The sequence below is a fragment of the Delphinus delphis genome, chromosome X (genome assembly GCF_949987515.2).
Source record: "Delphinus delphis chromosome X, mDelDel1.2, whole genome shotgun sequence".
Taxonomy (NCBI): Eukaryota; Metazoa; Chordata; class Mammalia; order Artiodactyla; family Delphinidae; genus Delphinus; species Delphinus delphis.
Window position 1 is genome coordinate 103,627,950 of NC_082704.1, and position 16,130 is coordinate 103,644,079.

The window sequence follows — 16,130 nt, forward strand, 5'->3', positions numbered from 1 at the left end:
CCACCCCTGAAGGGAGACTGCCTCCTGGTGACCAAAAGAGCCAGGGGGTGGGGTTGGGACCCTGCTTAGCTGCCCTGGCCCTCAGGGAGGCTCTGGAAGAGATTCTGGCCAGTTGAGGGTCCGCTGCTGGGATACAGTAAATATGACTGTATCCCTAGCTGCTGGGATGAATATTTTAATACCATTTTGCTTAATATATATCTGATACCTTCAATTCATTTTAGTGTGAGCCTCTCTGTTACTTATCTCCAACTGATGACTTGTTCATTTTAATGAAACTGCAACTGCTTTCTCCTTCCTAACACAAGGACAAAGAGCTCTTTCTCTTTAAGTCAATGGCCACTCCTATCAAAAACTCTGTTTAAATTATCCTTTAAGCATAATTAACATGATCAGCTACAAGTATTATTCCTAATAACCAAGAGTGCGCTTCTGAGAGTGAATGCCAGTTGGTTTGGAGATGGGCTAAAATGAAGTACTTTTAAAGAAGCTTTTCTTTTTGCAAAATTTCCTCCAACCCCAAATTAGGAAGAGATCAGTAGAACTCAGTCCTGAAGAAACCCTCAGTCTTTTTTTTTCTTGTTCCATTATAGGTATGTATCAGTGTATTTGGGAGTGGAGGTGGTAGCGGTGGTTCAGAATAAGACGATGTTTACTTAAGCATCAAGAATGTTTTGGTCAAATACAGAAAAATGCTAAAAAGATGAGAAGGTTCATTAAATGTCAGGACAGAGTTCAGGGAATAATGGGCAGATGTTGGCACACAGGGTCCATACAAGACAGTGGGGAAAGATCAAAACAACTCAACCAAGGCACAGACTTAATTATGCACCTGGTTTGCACAAGACAAAACTGAGCTCCTTTATGTTGTTATTTTATTGACTTGGAGCAGAGCTGCCCTGCAGTCCTAAATCAAGCAAGGGAAGCCAAGAATATTTAAATAGAGCTTTTTTAAAATTAGGCTTCCAGAATATGAGCTTTATGACTTTAAGGTTCATGCGAAAATCATTTATGCTATGAACAAATTCCACGGTTGTAGTCCTGCCTATAAACGTTTATGTATTATTTTCCAGAAGTTAACAGCTCTTTGACAAAAACTTTTAAGTTCTCAAACCCTTAGAAGGGTTTCATAAATATGAGTGAAATGTCTCCTCAAAGTCAAAAGTCATATATATTTTTCAAAATTGGATTTTTGTTTCATTTCATGTTGCCATATGATAGTTCTGTCATTCATTCCTATTTTAATGGAGTAATTCTCAAAATCATGGTAGTGTCAAAATTAATTGTAGTAACTACAGTAACTTGCTACAGTAGTTACAAAGAAAAATACCTTAAATACTTTCTTCCTTAAAAGTGACTGGAAAATTGCCTGTTCTATTAATTAAATATTGAAAGTTGTAATTTTAAGCTTACAGACCACTTTGCAATGATAAACTTCTTTACTTATCTTTTTTTCTCTAGTATTATATATAAAAACGTAATGATGAGTATTAATGAATGAAAGATTTGTGCAATTCTTTCACTATAAAGTATACATCCTATGTCAGAGTTTATGTAGCACCAAAGCCCAGGATCTGTAGTTACACTCTATTTGAATATAGGGGGTGACATTTATCGGCTGTGAGCTTAGGAAAGTTATTTGAACCACGTTTGCTTTCTTTGGGTTTCTCATCTGTATAATCGGAATATATCTGAGCCTACTACAAAGAGTTATGTTGAGACTAAAATTCTTGAAAAAATATATGCCAAGTATGAATGGTTATTGATATGACTAACATCCACTTTTTATGTCAGTAGTTGAGGGTCTTGGAAGCAAATGAAAACATAAATTTTAGTTCATAAAAGGTGCCTTAAAACATGTTTTATCTTAAAAAGAATGAAATTTTGCCATTTGCAACAACATGGATGGACTTGGAGGGCATTATACTAAGTGAAATGAGTTAGAGAAAGACAAATACGATATGTTATCACTTAACTAGGGAATATAACAAAAACAGGCTCACAGAAAGAACACACTAGTGGTTACCAGTGAGAAGGGGGGAAGTGGGGAGGGGCAAAAGGGGATTAAAAGGTACAAACATATATAAAATAAGCTATAAGGATATATTGTACAACACAGGGAGTAGAGCCAATATTTTAAAATAACTATGAATGGAGTATAACCTTTAAAAATTGTGAATCATTATACTGTACACCTGTAACACATAATATTGTACATCAATTATACTTCAATTAAAAACATGTTTTATCTTGATTTTTGAAAACTTACTGTTTTGTTGGTTTCTTTTAGTCTTCTAGGCTAAAACAACAAAATATATTTTCAATTGAAACTTGTATTTTTAAACTCAAACACAATCAAAATCTTAATTTATGCTCAAAAATATGGTTAAGCCCTTTTATATCAGCTAGAGCAAAGTTTTTCCATTGATTTTTCAAGCCCAACTAACCCCTACCCCCACCCCCCAGGTGATAAAGTAAATGTTACCTTGAAAATGTCTCTGGATTGAGAACTAGAGGATATGGGCTTTAACTGTTAAGTAAAAAGTACTTCATTTTAGCCCATCTCCAAACCAAACTGTCAGCCACTGCTAGCTGGGGAATTTTGGACAGGTGATTCAGTCCCCCAGCTCACTTGGTTGGGAGTTGCAAAGCTAGCACTAGCTAGCGAGCTAATGTCCATTTTGTATGTCTTCTTTGGAAAATGTCTATTCAAGTTCTTTAATCATTTTTTAATCAGGTTATTTGTTTTTCTGCTGTTGAGATGTAGGAGTTACTTGAATATATTGGATATTAAGCCCTTACTAAAGATATGGCTTCCAAATATTTTCTCCCATTCAATAGGTTGTCTTTTATTTCCTTTGATGTAGTCACTTGTGTTTTTGCTTTTTGTTTGTGTTTTTGTTTTCAAATCCAAAAACTCATTGACAAGACCAATGTCATAAACCTTTCCCCCTATGTATTACTTTAGGAGTTTACAGTTTGAAATTTTATGTTTAAATCATGAATCCATTTTGAGTTGATTTTTGTGCAAGTGTCCAGTTTCATTCTTTGGCATGTAGATGCTCAGTTTTCCCAACACCATGGTGTATTCTTGTTGCCCTTTTAGAAGATTAGTTGGTTATATATATATATATATATATATATATATATATATATATATATATATATATATATATATGTCGGTTTATTTCTGAGTTCTGTTCCAGTGATCTGTTTTCATACCAATAACATACTGTTTTAATTACTGTATTTTTTTAACATCTTTATTGGAGTGTAATTGCTTTACAATGGTGTGCTAGTTTCTGCTTTATAACAAAGTGAATCAGTTATACATACACATATGTTCCCACATCTCTTCCCTCTTGCGTCTCCCTCCCTCCCACCCTCCCTATCCCACCCCTCCAGGTGGTCACAAAGCACCGAGCTGATCTCCCTGTGCTATGTGGCTTTTGTAGTATATTTTGAAATCAGGAAATATGATGCCTCCAGCTTTGTTCTTCCTCAAGATTTCTTTGGCTAGTTGGATCTTTTGTGCTTCCGTATGAATTTTAGGATTACTTTTTCAGTAGAAAAAAAAATTGTCATGGGGTTTTGATAGGGTTTAAATTGAATCTATAGACCACTTTGGGTAGTGTGGGCATTTTAACAATTTTAAGTCTTCTAATTCATGAACATGGATGTCCTTTGATTTATTTGTATCTTTAATTTCTTTCAGCAATATTTTAAGTTTTCAGTATAAGATGCTTTTACCTCCTTGGTTAGGTTTATTTCTAAGTATTTTATTCTTTTTCATGTTATTGTAAATGAGAATTTTTAATACTTTCTTTTGGGGATAGTTTGTTGTTAGTGTTCAGAAATACAGTTTATTTTTATATGTTGATTTTGTATCCTTCCACTTTACTGAATTCATTTATTAGTTTCAACAGGATTTTTGGTGTATGTGTGGAGTCTATATAGGCTTCTCTACGTATAAAATCATGTCATCTGCAAACAGGTAATTTACTTCTTTTCCAGTTTGGATGCCTTTTAAATCTTTTACTTGCCTAATTGCACTGGCTGGAACTTCCAATACTCTGTTGAATTGATGTGGCTATTAGTGGACATCCTAGTCTTATTCCTGATCTTAGAGGAAAACTTTTAAGTTTTTCACCATTGAGTATGATATTACTTGTGGGCTGGTCATGTAAGGCCTTTGTTATGTTGAGGTAAATATCTTCTATGCCTAGTTTGTTGAGAGTTTCTATCATGAGAAAGGGTGATGAATTTTGTCACATGCTTTGCTTGCATCTATTGAGATGATTATGTGACTTTTACTCTTTATTGCGTTAATGTGATGTACACATTTATTGATTCACATACACTGAACCATCCTTGCATCCCAGGGATAACTCCCATTTGGTCAGGGTGTATTATTCTTTTAATATACTGTCAAATTTGGCTTGCGAGTATTTTCTGGAGGATTTTTATAACTATGTTGAATAGGTATATTGGCTTGTAGTTTTCTTATGCTGTCTCTGTCTGGCTTTTGCATCAGGGTAGTATGCTGGCCACATAAAATGAGTTTGAAAGTTTTGCCTTCTCTTCAGTGTTTTAGAAAGGATTTGTGTTATTTCTTCCTTAAATCTTTGGTGGAATTCACCTGGGAAGATATCTGGTCTTGCACTTTGGTTGGGAGGTCTTTGATTACTGATTCTATTTCATCATGATTCAGTCTGGGTAATTTCTTGTTTTGTTTTTGCTGCTTTTTTCCCACTTTTAAATAGACGATTTTTTAGAGTAATTTTAGATTCACAGCAAAACTGAGTACAAGGTACAGAGATTTGCCATATACCCCAGGCCTCCACGTACACACAGCCTCCCCTACTATCAGTATCCCCCACCAGAGTTGTACACTTGTCACCATCAATGAATCTACACAGACATCTCATTATCACCATAGTTTAGTTTACCCTGGGATTTACTCTTGGTGTTGAACATTCTGTGGGTTTGGTCAGATATATAATGACGTGTATCCACCATTGTAGTATGGTACAGCATAGAGCACACAGTATGTTTAGGGTAGTGAAACTATCATCTCTCCCTTGCTCCAACCCTTGGCATCCACTGATCTTCTTAATACTATCTCCATTGTTTTATCTTTTCCAGAATATTGGAATCATACAGTGTGTAGCCTTTCCAGTTGGCTTCTTTCATTTAGTAATACGCATTTAAAGTTCCTCCATGACTCTTCACAGCTTGATAGCTTATTTCTTTCTGGTGGTGAATACTATACACTGTCTGGTTGCACCATAGCTTATTATGCACTCACCTACTGAAGGACCTCTTGGTTGCTTCCAAGTTTTGGCAATAAACCTGCTATGAAGATCTGTGTGCAGGATTTTGTGTAGACATCAGTTTCAATTCATTTGGGTAAGTACCAAGTAGTACAACGGCTGGATCATATGATAAGAATATGTGTAGTGTTGTAAGATATCACCAGACTCTCTTCTACAGTGGCTTTACTATTTTGCATTCCCACCAGCAATGAATGATGGTTCATGTTGCTCCACATCCTTGCCAGCATTTGGTGTTGTCAGTGTTTTCAGATTTAGGGGAGTAGTGTTATCTCAGAGTTGTTTCAATTTTCATTTCCCTAATGACATACAATGTGGAACATCTTTTTATATGTTTATTTGCCATCTGTGAGGTATCTGATGAGCTTTCGATTCAAATCTTTGGCTCATTTTAAAATCAGGTTGTTTTCTTATTGCTGAGTTTAAGAATTCTTCATGTATTTTATATAACAGTCCTTTATCAGACGTGTGTTTTGCAAGTAGTTTCTCCAAGTCTGTGGCTTGTCTTCTCATGCTCTTGACAGTTTCTTGCACAGAGAAGAAGTTTTTAATTTTAATACGGTCCAAAATAGAAAATAGGAACAGACCCATTACAACAAATTAATTTGAAACTCTGATTACAAATCGTCCAACAAACAAAAGTCCAGGACCAGATGGCTTCACAGGTTATTTCTATCCAACACGTAGAAAAGAGCTAACACCCACCTTTCTCAAACTCTTCCAAACTATTGGCGTGGAAGGAACACTCTGAAACTCTTCCTGTGAGGCCACCGTCACCCTGTTGGGAAAACCAGACAAAGACAGTAGGAAAAAGAGTTACATCCCGATATCACTGATGAACTTAGATGCAAAGCGGCTCAACAAAATAGCAGCAACAGAATCCAACACCACGTTAAAAGTATCATAACTCACCGTCAAGTGGGATTTTTCCCAGGGATGCAAGGATTCTTCAATACACGCAAATCAATGTGATTCCCCCTATTGACAAATTGAAGAGGAGAAAGCATATGATCAAGTCACTCGATGCAGAAAAGCTTGTGACAAATGTCAACACACATTTGTGATATAAAGCCTCCAGGACGTGGGCTTAGAGGGAACCTCACTCAACTTAATCAAGGACGTATACAACAAACCCGCAGCAAACATTTTCAGTGGTGAAGAACTGAAAGCATGTCCTCTAAGATCAGGAACAAGACAAGGATGACCACTCTCACCACTATTATTCAACATAGTTTTGGAACTTCTAGCCACGGGAACCAGAGCAGCAAAAGAAAGAAAGGAAGGCAAACTGGAAAAGAAGAAGTCACAATGCCACTCTTTGCACATGACCTGATTCTATACTTAGAGAATCCTAAAGATGCCACCGTAAAACTAGTAGAGCTAATCCATGGATTTGGAAACGCTGCAGGACACAAAATTAATGCACAGAAATCCCTTGCATTCCTATTCATTAAGGAAGAAAAAAAGAAAGAGAAATTAAGGAAGGACTCCCATTTACCCCTGCAAGTAAAGGAATAAAATACCTAGGAATAAACCTACCTAGGGAGACAGAAAACCTGTATACAGAAAAGTATAAGACACTGATGAATGAAACTGAGGATGATACAAACAGATGAAGAGCTATACCATGTTCTTGGATAGGAAGAATCAATATTATGAAAATGACTCTACTACCCAAAGCAATCTACATATTCAGTGCAATCCCTCTCAAATTACCAATGGCAATTTTTTTACAAAACCAGAACAAAAAGGCATAAAATGTGTATGGAGACACAAAACTCCCCGAGTGGCCAAAGCAGTTTGATGAAAAAAAAAAAAAGGAGCTGGAGGAATCAGGCTCCGTGACTTCGCACTGTACTACGAAGCTACGGTAACCAAGACAGCATTGGACTGGCAGAAAAACAGAAATATAGATCAATGCAACAGGATAGAAAGCCCAGAGATAAAGCCACACGCCTATGCTCAACTAATCTCTGACAAAGGGGGCACGGATACACAATGGAGAAGAGACTGTCTCTTGAATACGTGGTGCTGGGGAAACTGGACAGAGACATGTAAAACAATAAGATTAGAACACTCCCAAACACCGTACACAAAAATTAAGTCAAAATGGAACAGAGACCCAAACTTAAGTCTGGACACTCTAAAACTCGTAGAGGAAAACCTAGGGAGAACGTCGTTGGACATAAAACACAAGAAGATCTTTTGTAATCCTCCTGCTAGAGTCCTGGAAATAAAAACAGAAATATCCAAGTGGGACCTCAGTAACCTTAAAAGAGTTTGCTAAGCACAGGAAACTATGAGAAAGAAGAACACACAACCCACAGAAATGGGGAAAATATTTACATACAAATCAGCGGTCTGAGGATCAATCTCAAAAATACGTAAACAGCTCATGCTGCTTGGTATTAAAAAAACCAACAACCCAATCTATAAATGGGCAGAAGTCCTAAACAGACTATTCTCCACAGAAGACATACACGTGGCCAACAAGCAGAAAAAAACCTGCTCAACATCACTAATTATTATAGAGATGCACATCAAAACTACACTGAGGTATCACCTCACACCATTTAGAACGGTCACCATCAGAAAATCAACAAAATAACTGCTGGGCACGGTGTGGAGAAAAGAGAACACACTTGCACTCTTGGTGGGAATGTAAACTGATAGAGCCACTAGGGAGGGAAGCAAGGAGATTCCTTGAAAAACTGAACATAGAAATAACGTATGACTCAGCCATCGCACACCAGGGCATAAGCCCAGAGAAGAGCATAATTCTAAAAGGCACAGGCACCCCAATGTTCAGTGCAGCACTATTTACAAGAGCCAGGTCATGGAAACAACTTAAATGGCCACCCAAAGACGAATGGATAAAGAAGATGTGGTACCTATATACCGTGGAATATTATACAGCCACGAAAAGGAACTATGTTGGTTCATTTGTACAGGCGTGGATAGATCTAGACACTGTCATACAGAGTGAATTCAGTCAGAAAGAGAAAATCGGATATCGTATATAAAAGCACATATATTCAACCTCGAGAAATGGTACAGATGAACCAGTGTACAGGACAGAATTGATACACAGATGTGGAGAAGTAACGTATGGCCACCAAGGGGGGAAAGTGGCGGGGTTGCTGGTGGCTGTGTGATGAATTCGGAGAGTGGGATTGACATATATAGAGTAATATGTATAAGATGGATAACTAATAAGAACCTGCTGTATCAGATAATGAAGTAAGATTGCAAAGTTCACAAACCAGTAAGATCAAAGGAAGAAGTTGTGTCCATCTGAACCAATCATTTACTCCATAGAAAACAAACTCTGAAGGCAGTTGGGACCGTCAATAAAAAGGTAGAAAAAGAAGAAAGAAATGACTGAAACAGCAACAAAGAAAACAATATCAAAGATCAAAAAAACAAAAAGCTGGTTCTTTGAGAAGATAAACCATATGGATAAATCCTTAGCCAGATGCATCAAGATAAAGAAGGAGAGGACTGAAATCAATAAAATTAGAAAGGTAAAAGAAGTTACAACGGACAACACAGAAATACAAAACGTTGTAAGAGACTACTGCAATCAACTCTATGCTAACAAAATGGACAATCTGGAAGAAACGGACAAATTCTTCGGAAGGTACGACCTTCCAAGGCTGAAGCAGGAAAAAATCGAAAATATGAACAGACCCAGTACGAGTAATGAACTTGAAACTCTGATTACAAATCGTCCAACAAACAAAAGTCCAGGACCAGATGGCTTCACAGGTTATTTCTATCCAACACGTAGAAAAGAGCTAACACCCACCTTTCTCAAACTCTTCCAAACTATTGGCGTGGAAGGAACACTCTGAAACTCTTCCTGTGAGGCCACCGTCACCCTGTTGGGAAAACCAGACAAAGACAGTAGGAAAAAGAGTTACATCCCGATATCACTGATGAACTTAGATGCAAAGCGGCTCAACAAAATAGCAGCAACAGAATCCAACACCACGTTAAAAGTATCATAACTCACCGTCAAGTGGGATTTTTCCCAGGGATGCAAGGATTCTTCAATACACGCAAATCAATGTGATTCCCCCTATTGACAAATTGAAGAGGAGAAAGCATATGATCGAGTCACTCGATGCAGAAAAGCTTGTGACAAATGTCAACACACATTTGTGATATAAAGCCTCCAGGACGTGGGCTTAGAGGGAACCTCACTCAACTTAATCAAGGACGTATACAACAAACCCGCAGCAAACATTTTCAGTGGTGAAGAACTGAAAGCATGTCCTCTAAGATCAGGAACAAGACAAGGATGACCACTCCCACCACTATTATTCAACATAGTTTTGGAACTTCTAGCCACGGGAACCAGAGCAGCAACAGAAAGAAAGGAAGGCAAACTGGAAAAGAAGAAGTCACAATGCCACTCTTTGCACATGACCTGATTCTATACTTAGAGAATCCTAAAGATGCCACCGTAAAACTAGTAGAGCTAATCCATGGATTTGGAAACGCTGCAGGACACAAAATTAATGCACAGAAATCCCTTGCATTCCTATTCATTAAGGAAGAAAAAAAGAAAGAGAAATTAAGGAAGGACTCCCATTTACCCCTGCAAGTAAAGGAATAAAATACCTAGGAATAAACCTACCTAGGGAGACAGAAAACCTGTATACAGAAAAGTATAAGACACTGATGAATGAAACTGAGGATGATACAAACAGATGAAGAGCTATACCATGTTCTTGGATAGGAAGAATCAATATTATGAAAATGACTCTACTACCCAAAGCAATCTACATATTCAGCGCAATCCCTCTCAAATTACCAATGGCAATTTTTTTACAAAACCAGAACAAAAAATCTTAAAATGTGTATGGAGACACAAAACTCCCCGAGTGGCCAAAGCAGTTTGATGAAAAAAAAAAAAAAGGAGCTGGAGGAATCAGGCTCCGTGACTTCGCACTGTACTACGAAGCTACGGTAACCAAGACAGCATTGGACTGGCACAAAAACAGAAATATAGATCAATGCAACAGGATAGAAAGCCCAGAGATAAAGCCACACGCCTATGCTCAACTAATCTCTGACAAAGGGGGCACGGATACACAATGGAGAAGAGACTGTCTCTTGAATACGTGGTGCTGGGGAAACTGGACAGAGACATGTAAAACAATAAGATTAGAACACTCCCAAACACCGTACACAAAAATTAAGTCAAAATGGAACAGAGACCCAAACTTAAGTCTGGACACTCTAAAACTCGTAGAGGAAAACCTAGGGAGAACGTCGTTGGACATAAAACACAAGAAGATCTTTTGTAATCCTCCTGCTAGAGTCCTGGAAATAAAAACAGAAATATCCAAGTGGGACCTCAGTAACCTTAAAAGAGTTTGCTAAGCACAGGAAACTATGAGAAAGAAGAACACACAACCCACAGAAATGGGGAAAATATTTACATACAAATCAGCGGTCTGAGGATCAATCTCAAAAATACGTAAACAGCTCATGCTGCTTGGTATTAAAAAAACCAACAACCCAATCTATAAATGGGCAGAAGTCCTAAACAGACTATTCTCCACAGAAGACATACACGTGGCCAACAAGCAGAAAAAAACCTGCTCAACATCACTAATTATTATAGAGATGCACATCAAAACTACACTGAGGTATCACCTCACACCATTTAGAACGGTCACCATCAGAAAATCAACAAAATAACTGCTGGGCACGGTGTGGAGAAAAGAGAACACACTTGCACTCTTGGTGGGAATGTAAACTGATAGAGCCACTAGGGAGGGAAGCAAGGAGATTCCTTGAAAAACTGAACATAGAAATAACGTATGACTCAGCCATCGCACACCAGGGCATAAGCCCAGAGAAGAGCATAATTCTAAAAGGCACAGGCACCCCAATGTTCAGTGCAGCACTATTTACAAGAGCCAGGTCATGGAAACAACTTAAATGGCCACCAAAGACGAATGGATAAAGAAGATGTGGTACCTATATACCGTGGAATATTATACAGCCACGAAAAGGAACTATGTTGGTTCATTTGTACAGGCGTGGATAGATCTAGACAGTGTCATACAGAGTGAAGTCAGTCAGAAAGAGAAAATCGGATATCGTATATAAAAGCACATATATTCAACCTCGAGAAATGGTACAGATGAACCAGTGTACAGGACAGAATTGATACACAGATGTGGAGAAGTAACGTATGGCCACCAAGGGGGGAAAGTGGCGGGGTTGGTGGTGGCTGTGTGATGAATTCGGAGAGTGGGATTGACATATATACAGTAATATGTATAAGATGGATAACTAATAAGAACCTGCTGTATCAGATAATGAAGTAAGATTGCAAAGTTCACAAACCAATAAGATCAAAGGAAGAAGTTGTGTCCATCTGAACCAATCATTTACTCCATAGAAAACAAACTCTGAAGGTAGTTGGGACCTTCAATAAAAAGGTAGAAAAAGAAGAAAGAAATGACTGAAACAGCAACAAAGAAAACAATATCAAAGATCAAAAAAACAAAAAGCTGGTTCTTTGAGAAGATAAACCATATGGATAAATCCTTAGCCAGATGCATCAAGATAAAGAAGGAGAGGACTGAAATCAATAAAATTAGAAAGGTAAAAGAAGTTACAACGGACAACACAGAAATACAAAACGTTGTAAGAGACTACTGCAATCAACTCTATGCTAACAAAATGGACAATCTGGAAGAAACGGACAAATTCTTAGGAAGGTATGACCTTCCAAGGCTGAAGCAGGAAAAAATCGAAAATATGAACAGACCCAGTACGAGTAATGAACTTGAAACTCTGATTACAAATCGTCCAACAAACAAAAGTCCAGGACCAGATGGCTTCACAGGTTATTTCTATCCAACACGTAGAAAAGAGCTAACACCCACCTTTCTCAAACTCTTCCAAACTATTGGCGTGGAAGGAACACTCTGAAACTCTTCCTGTGAGGCCACCGTCACCCTGTTGGGAAAACCAGACAAAGACAGTAGGAAAAAGAGTTACATCCCGATATCACTGATGAACTTAGATGCAAAGCGGCTCAACAAAATAGCAGCAACAGAATCCAACACCACGTTAAAAGTATCATAACTCACCGTCAAGTGGGATTTTTCCCAGGGATGCAAGGATTCTTCAATACACGCAAATCAATGTGATTCCCCCTATTGACAAATTGAAGAGGAGAAAGCATATGATCAAGTCACTCGATGCAGAAAAGCTTGTGACAAATGTCAACACACATTTGTGATATAAAGCCTCCAGGACGTGGGCTTAGAGGGAACCTCACTCAACTTAATCAAGGACGTATACAACAAACCCGCAGCAAACATTTTCAGTGGTGAAGAACTGAAAGCATGTCCTCTAAGATCAGGAACAAGACAAGGATGACCACTCTCACTACTATTATTCATCAACATGGTTTTGGAACTTCTAGCCACGGGAATCAGAGCAGCAACAGAAAGAAAAGGAAGACAAACTGGAAAAGAAGAAGTCACAATGCCACTCTTTGCACATGACCTGATTCTATACTTAGAGAATCCTAAAGATGCCACCGTAAAACTAGTAGAGCTAATCCATGGATTTGGAAACGCTGCAGGACACAAAATTAATGCACAGAAATCCCTTGCATTCCTATTCATTAAGGAAGAAAAAAAGAAAGAGAAATTAAGGAAGGACCCCCATTTACCCCTGCAAGTAAAGGAATAAAATACCTAGGAATAAACCTACCTAGGGAGACAGAAAACCTGTATACAGAAAAGTATAAGACACTGATGAATGAAACTGAGGATGATACAAACAGATGAAGAGCTATACCATGTTCTTGGATAGGAAGAATCAATATTATGAAAATGACTCTACTACCCAAAGCAATCTACATATTCAGTGCAATCCCTCTCAAATTACCAATGGCAATTTTTTTACAAAAGCAGAACAAAAAATCTTAAAATGTGTATGGAGACACAAAACTCCCCGAGTGGCCAAAGCAGTTTGATGGAAAAAAAAAAAAAAGGAGCTGGAGGAATCAGGCTCCGTGACTTCGCACTGTACTACAAAGCTACGGTAACCAAGACAGCATTGGACTGGCACAAAAACAGAAATATAGATCAATGCAACAGGATAGAAAGCCCAGAGATAAAGCCACACGCCTATGCTCAACTAATCTCTGACAAAGGGGGCACGGATACACAATGGAGAAGAGACTGTCTCTTGAATACGTGGTGCTGGGGAAACTGGACAGAGACATGTAAAACAATAAGATTAGAACACTCCCAAACACCGTACACAAAAATTAAGTCAAAATGGAACAGAGACCCAAACTTAAGTCTGGACACTCTAAAACTCGTAGAGGAAAACCTAGGAAGAACGTCGTTGGACATAAAACACAAGAAGATCTTTTGTAATCCTCCTGCTAGAGTCCTGGAAATAAAAACAGAAATATCCAAGTGGGACCTCAGTAACCTTAAAAGAGTTTGCTAAGCACAGGAAACTATGAGAAAGAAGAACACACAACCCACAGAAATGGGAAAAATATTTACATACAAATCAGCGGTCTGAGGATCAATCTCAAAAATACGTAAACAGCTCATGCTGCTTGGTATTAAAAAAACCAACAACCCAATCTATAAATGGGCAGAAGTCCTAAACAGACTATTCTCCACAGAAGACATACAGGTGGCCAACAAGCAGAAAAAAACCTGCTCAACATCACTAATTATTATAGAGATGCACATCAAAACTACACTGAGGTATCACCTCACACCATTTAGAACGGTCACCATCAGAAAATCAACAAAATAACTGCTGGGCACGGTGTGGAGAAAAGAGAACACACTTGCACTCTTGGTGGGAGTGTAAATTGATAGAGCCACTAGGGAGGGAAGCAAGGAGATTCCTTGAAAAACTGAACATAGAAATAACGTATGACTCAGCCATCGCACACCAGGGCATAAGCCCAGAGAAGAGCATAATTCTAAAAGGCACAGGCACCCCAATGTTCAGTGCAGCACTATTTACAAGAGCCAGGTCATGGAAACAACTTAAATGGCCACCCAAAGACGAATGGATAAAGAAGATGTGGTACCTATATACCGTGGAATATTATACAGCCACGAAAAGGAACTATGTTGGTTCATTTGTACAGGCGTGGATAGATCTAGACACTGTCATACAGAGTGAAGTCAGTCAGAAAGAGAAAATCGGATATCGTATATAAAAGCACATATATTCAACCTCGAGAAATGGTACAGATGAACCAGTGTACAGGACAGAATTGATACACAGATGTGGAGAAGTAACGTATGGCCACCAAGGGGGGAAAGTGGCGGGGTTGGTGGTGGCTGTGTGATGAATTCGGAGAGTGGGATTGACATATATACAGTAATATGTATAAGATGGATAACTAATAAGAACCTGCTGTATCAGATAATGAAGTAAGATTGCAAAGTTCACAAACCAATAAGATCAAAGGAAGAAGTTGTGTCCATCTGAACCAATCATTTACTCCATAGAAAACAAACTCTGAAGGCAGTTGGGACTGTCAATAAAAAGGTAGAAAAAGAAGAAAGAAATGGCTGAAACAGCAACAAAGAAAACTATCAAAGATCAAAAAAACAAAAAGCTGGTTCTTTGAGAAGATAAACCATATGGATAAATCCTTAGCCAGATGCATCAAGATAAAGAAGGAGAGGACTGAAATCAATAAAATTAGAAAGGTAAAAGAAGTTACAACGGACAACACAGAAATACAAAACGTTGTAAGAGACTACTGCAATCAACTCTATGCTAACAAAATGGACAATCTGGAAGAAATGGACAAATTCTTCGGAAGGTACGACCTTCCAAGGCTGAAGCAGGAAAAAATCGAAAATATGAACAGACCCAGTACGAGTAATGAACTTGAAACTCTGATTACAAATCGTCCAACAAACAAAAGTCCAGGACCAGATGGCTTCACAGGTTATTTCTATCCAGCACGTAGAAAAGAGCTAACACCCACCTTTCTCAAACTCTTCCAAACTATTGGCGTGGAAGGAACACTCTGAAACTCTTCCTGTGAGGCCACCATCACCCTGTTGGGAAAACCAGACAAAGACAGTAGGAAAAAGAGTTACATCCCGATATCACTGATGAACTTAGATGCAAAGCGGCTCAACAAAATAGCAGCAACAGAATCCAACACCACGTTAAAAGTATCATAACTCACCGTCAAGTGGGATTTTTCCCAGGGATGCAAGGATTCTTCAATACACACAAAGCAATGTGATTACCCCTATTGACAAATTGAAGAGGAGAAAGCATATGATCAAGTCACTCGATGCAGAAAAGCTTGTGACAAATGTCAACACACATTTGTGATATAAAGCCTCCAGGACGTGGGCTTAGAGGGAACCTCACTCAACTTAATCAAGGACGTATACAACAAACCCGCAGCAAACATTTTCAGTGGTGAAGAACTGAAAGCATGTCCTCTAAGATCAGGAACAAGACAAGGATGACCACTCTCACCACTATTATTCAACATAGTTTTGGAACTTCTAGCCACGGGAACCAGAACAGCAAAAGAAAGAAAGGAAGGCAAACTGGAAAAGAAGAAGTCACAATGCCACTCTTTGCACATGACCTGATTCTATACTTAGAGAATCCTAAAGATGCCACCGTAAAACTAGTAGAGCTAATCCATGGATTTGGAAACGCTGCAGGACACAAAATTAATGCACAGAAATCCCTTGCATTCCTATTCATTAAGGAAGAAAAAAAGAAAGAGAAATTAAGGAA